The sequence below is a fragment of the Pleurodeles waltl genome, chromosome 2_2, assembly GCF_031143425.1.
Source record: "Pleurodeles waltl isolate 20211129_DDA chromosome 2_2, aPleWal1.hap1.20221129, whole genome shotgun sequence".
In the NCBI taxonomy this organism is placed as follows: Eukaryota; Metazoa; Chordata; class Amphibia; order Caudata; family Salamandridae; genus Pleurodeles; species Pleurodeles waltl.
Genome location: NC_090439.1, coordinates 1,186,544,266 through 1,186,550,265, shown reverse-complemented (window position 1 = coordinate 1,186,550,265; position 6,000 = coordinate 1,186,544,266).

Genomic DNA, 6,000 nt, shown 5'->3' with positions numbered 1-6,000 from the left:
ACTGCACCTAGTGCCTCTTTGAGTGTCTACCATCGGTGTGCCTAGCTGTCCTGCCAGTGCCTCCTGTGGACAGAGAACTGCTAATGTTCCCGATGAGAGTTCATTATGGTCATGCCCCATGAGACTAGGGCTGATACGCAAGGCCACCTATGAACCACTCCTGGTGAACTATTTGGCTCCTTCAGGCACTTTGGATGCTGATGCCTTCGCAGGTGATCATTTGCACTTCTGCTCCATGGACCCATCTGCCAATTCTGTCATTGATCTGACATCTGACGATGTGGAGACATTCTTGGTGTGCTCCCGTTCGATGACTTCAGAGAAAATCTTCAAGATTACAACTATTGTTAACTAATTTGACCATTGACTTATTCTATAGTTTAAAATTATGCTGAAGTAACTTTGGCCTGCTGTGCTTGTCATGGTTGACATTTTATCTCTTCGTATGTTTTTAGCTAGTTTTTAAAGTTTATATATCATGCTTTTAGAGGTTTTAGCTCATTGCATTTTAGCTTGGACCTTCTATGGCATCATCATTCATGGCGTCATCCTTGTTCCAGCAATGGGAAGGGCGTATTGGATCCTGTTTAGTCTCAATGGGTCTCAGGAGTTTAGCTTAGCCATCTGGCTTGCAGGCCTGTGCCCCCGTCATCTCATGACTTTTAACCTACTTATCTTGCTCTGTCTTAGCCTATTTATTTTATTATTTCCTTTAAAATGGCTACCATGTTTATAGCTAGAGAAATGTTTTGAATTCAAGTTATCAGTGCTCCTATGTGAAGGCCTAACTATCACCATTAAGGTCAAGTAATATACGTAGGTTTTCTCATCAAGTTCCCTTCCCACTTACGTGTGACAGGAACATAATGTACTTTTGGAGGGAATTTTTTATATAACTTCCACCACAACTGCCATGTTTGGGAACATACCTGCATCAGGTATCCTACAAAATCTGTATAAATACAACTCATGCAGACAAGGTTATCAGAGGGTCTCCTACCAGATGCTGTCGACGCTATCTATGCTACAGTCCGCCTTGATGCAAATTCAGCCTCTGTGTCACCACAAAGTCTGACCTAGACCTCATTCCAAAGTAACAAGGGTCAGGGGGTGCTTCTCATGGACCTCGTACTGGCAGATTATGTTTACCAGGGATATTTTACATCTTATGTTTATTGCAATATGGTGGGGATTTTTTATATTCAAGACACTCAGCTCCCCCACAACAGCGTTGACCACGATGGAGGGTGACAGACTAAGGGGCCCCCTTCTCTGATGGAGCGGGCCACCGGCGGATACGGCCTGAACTGCAGCTAAACCCGGGCTGCACCTATCGCTCCTTAGAACATGGCCACCTTGAAACATGAAAAGGAGCAGTCAGTCCAAGAGATGCTGACTAGATCCAGACCAGCGCAACTCAAACAGACAGTTAACAGCTCCCAACCCTCGCTACAGGCCAACCACGAGGGAATGTCTGGCAATGAGCTTGTCCCGGTCATGAGAGTCAAACAATCCTTGTTTGACTCTTTAAAGACAGATCTCCAAGACCTTAGGAAAGATCTTTCCCAAGAAGTGTGTTATCTTCACTCAGACCTCACCTCGAATGGGGAATGGGTCTAGGGCGTGGAAGACAATTAGATAGCGAGAGACGAGGATGTTGAGCAACTATACCAAGAACTTCTGGGCTATGGGAACAGCAGGACCAGCTGCAGATCTTGTCCGGGGACCTTGAAAACCTCTCCTGTCGCCACAACATTTGAGTCAGGGTGATCCTACTGGGGCCGAAGGAGAGGACATTAGAGAGGACATCACGGGCCCATTCCATTCAGTTCTGTGATGGGAGGACAATAAAGATATCCTGTTAGATCACGTGCATAGAGCAGGTCACACTGGTGGAGCTGGATCAAGGCCTCCGGACATCTTAGCATGTGTCCATAACTTCCTGATCAAGGAAGGCATTCTGTGGCTGGCACTGATGACACCAATATGTGCCAACACCGATCTAACTCTTGCCATGAACCCGGACTGCTTTTGCAGATGGCATGACGGAGGATGCAAGAGAATAGGTAGTTTATTCGACATAGATGGCATCAAGGACGACTGTGGGCTAACGGAGGCGGACAGGATGACCTATCCATAGGTTAAGCATTGGGTCCTATGGCCTTCGGTCCGATCCCTCAATGCGAGAACCCTTACGCCATTTGAAAAATGGGTGACACTTAAGCAAGATAACAAACAATTGATCTTCAAGATATACACACAACTACCCACCAAGGCACAAGTGCCCAAAACCCCGGGGCAGCGAAGATGGGAGGCTGAGATTGAGAGAAAGCTATCAGACAATGAATGGGGAGACATTCATTGTAGGACTCACCACATCGCATACAGTGCAGCGGGAATGGAGACAGCTTACAAAATTGCTTCGTATTGGTATCATACCCCAGCTAGGATACACTGCTGGGATCCCTCCAAACCGGATACCTGCTGGAGAGGGTACAGTACACAGGCACACCACTACACCTGCTCTGGCACTGCCCCAAGTTACACATATATTGGAAGGGCATTTTAGATGGAATAGACAAAGCATTCCAAACAGAGATACCTAGACCACTGACATATACCGTACTCTGCCTTTCTAACACAATAACATTCCCTCTACACTCTATGAGAGGAAGAAAGATGGCCCGGGCGATCAGTGCAGCCCATCAAACCATCTTATCACTTTGGGGCATTGACAGAATTGCCAATCATACATCTTGGCTTCATAAAATCTTGTACCTACTGGGGATGGAGAAGCTCCCACTTGTGGCGGAGCAACGTGCCGCATACTTTACTACACTATGGGCACCTTTCATTCAAGTTCTGTCTGCCGAGTTTAATGAAATTACAAGTTAAATGATATAACATGCCCCACATAGTTAAAAGTCTTACATCTACCAGGTTAGGGTGATAGACTGGTACCTCCCACACAAAGCCACACCTCTCATCACTATTAATCGAAGGGAACTCACAACCCATCCGATTAACACGTGGGGCTGTAGACAGTAGGGGAGAGCCAGAATAAGTACAATGAAGGAAGGGGACCTGTTTTCTTTGTGTTATTATATTGTTTCTTCATTTCTTTTTACAACATCCAGTGCGGCTGATTCCGCTGTCGGTCCCCTGTTATGGCATCAAAGCTGTGTTATAAACTACATAAATGCTACTTATGGTGCCGGCCTGAAAAGTTGTAGGCATAGAGCTGTGTTTTTTTTGTTCTAAAACTGCAATAAAATAGAACGATCTATAAACCTTTAAAGAAGAACCCCTTCTCATGCAGGTCCACTGTGTGTAGTGTTAGAGTTAAAAAGGATACACAATGGCCTGAAACACTTTGTGAACATTTCTTGGAAAACTCCGACACCCACCCCACCCGGTATCCTGCCCTTTGTACAGGGAAACTAATCATAACAACACATTTAAAACATTGACTCTTCATTTCCTCACTTCACATATATGGGCGCACAGGGGCTTTCCTTTCTCATACTTTTAGTTCACATGATCAAACCTTTGAACCCTTTTCAGAGCCTTGCGCTCTCATATTTGCTCATTACTGCATAGGTAATTTGTGGAAAAACTGGACCATGTGCCATAAACGCATATCGGAATGGGATGCTTCCTGCATCTGAACACCAAATGTTGGAAGGTGGGTCATTAGTTTTGTGGCCTACACAAGTAATGGGTCCACACCCGACTACCACTGGGAAGCAAACACCCCATTGTAGCGCTTGACTCTCATAGGGTAGCATTGTAGAGCTATCCAAGGCTTACTCAAGGGAAGTAGTGTGGTCTAGTAATTATCTTTCATGAGCACACAAGAATTACACGTATTAAATAACTGTCTAGTCTGTGCTTTTTATTTTGATAAAGTAAAAGTACATTTATTGCACACACACTACTAAATACTATGCCACAATTTGCAAATATGCACATGTGGCTATCAAAAATGCAAAAACATCAAAGATGAATTGTCCATAACTCAGGAAGGAATTTTATTGCAAGGAATGAGGATCCTGATTCCAGACAGTCTATGACAAAAAGTGATCGAATTGACTCACAAAGGACGTCGTGGTATTGTTGCTTCATAGAAAGCTTTCCAAGACCGAGTTTGTTTCCATACTTAGATGACAGAGTTGAAAAGAAATTCAAGGCCTGTCACATATGCAATTTCATGACAACCAAAGTCAATCAGCATACTCTAAACATGCCATAACTCCCTAAAAATACCTGGGAGAGAATAGTCATACATGTATTTTGTCCAATTGATAATGCACATCATATAATGATGATTGTAGATGAAAATTAACATTTTCTTTTGGCCGAAGATCTTTCATCTATGACACATGAGCGAGTAACCGAAAAACTTGAGGCATCTTTGCAACATGGGGCACACCAGCCATTCTAATGTCTGACAATGGTCCACCCTTCAACAGTAAGAATCACAAGAATTTCTGAAGCATCTGAAGCATCTGAATATAAAGCAGCAAAATATCACACCCTTATAGCCACAGGCCAATTGACTTGTTGAGTGTTTTATGAGTACACTAAAGAAACTGGTGCAGCATGCAACTCTTGAGAAGTTCAGTTTAAAAACAGTATTGAATTCTAGTTCACATGCTTATCTCTCAACACCCCACTCAACCACATGTTAAAGTCTCATAATTTTGACATTTGGGAGAGCAATGGCAACCAAGTTGCCTCAACGGACCACTGAAAGAAATAGAAGTGCAAACAGGATTTGTAGAAGGAACTTAGGCCCTCATTATGACATTGGCGGTAAATCCCATTTACAGCCAAGCTGACTGCCGCCAACATACCGCCGCCACGGCGCATATCCATTCATCATATTATGACACACACACACCAATCCGCCACTATTCTGCCACAGACACAAGTCCGCCACACCAAAGGTCAGTGATAAACTGGCGGTATCCAAACCCACACCGTTAAGCCAACAGAACTACACCTATCACATTATGACCCACGGATCACCACGGCAGACATTCAACTGCGGTAAACACTTGGCGGTACATACAAAACAAATTACACACACACATACAAAACAACACTACATTGGTCAATTTAAATAACACACTCCTGACACCCATACACACAGCACACCCACACCACTATAAAACACCCACCCACATTACCCACAACCCTTTATGAAAACAATTAATTGCCACCCGAGAGAGACAGCAAGACCACTCACACAACCAGAGCCACATACCACTCATACTTATACACCACTCACACACCGCACAGCACACACCCCAACACATTACCCTACACACCCTCACCTACACATCTTACACAACAACCATGGCACCACAAAGACACCCCCGATTCTCAGAGGAGGAGCTAAGGGTCATGGTGGAGGAAATCATCACGGTAGAGCCTCAGCTATTTGGAGCACAAGAGCAGCAGATATCTATAGCTAGGAAGATGGAGCTATTGCGGAGAATCGTGGACAGGGTCAGCGCTGTGGGACAGCACCTAAGAACCAGGGATGACGTCAGGAAGAGGTGGAACGACCTACAGGGAAAGGTATATTCCACTGCGGCAAGACACCAACTCGCTGTACAGAGGACTGGCGGTGGACCCTCACCTCCTCCCCCAGAACTAACAACATGGGAGGAGCAAGTCTTGGCAATCATACATCCTGAGGGCCTGGCCGGAGTAGGAGGAGGACTGGACTCTATACTACTAAACAAAGCACCTGCTTTCCACAGACTGCTCCGTATTGGTGGTTCAAGGGAAGGCTTTAGCGGTCCCCAGCAGGCAGGCATAATCTTTAAATAGGGTTGATATTTGTGAGAAAACAGGGCTGATTGCAGAGGCCCCCTAACTTTTTGCCCCCATTTTCCACTTTTTGCTGGTGTTTTCCTGACTCTGATGGTGCCCTAGGTACTGCTAACCAGTCCCAGGGCCTGTGCTCTGTGTAAAATAAAAATGCAAATT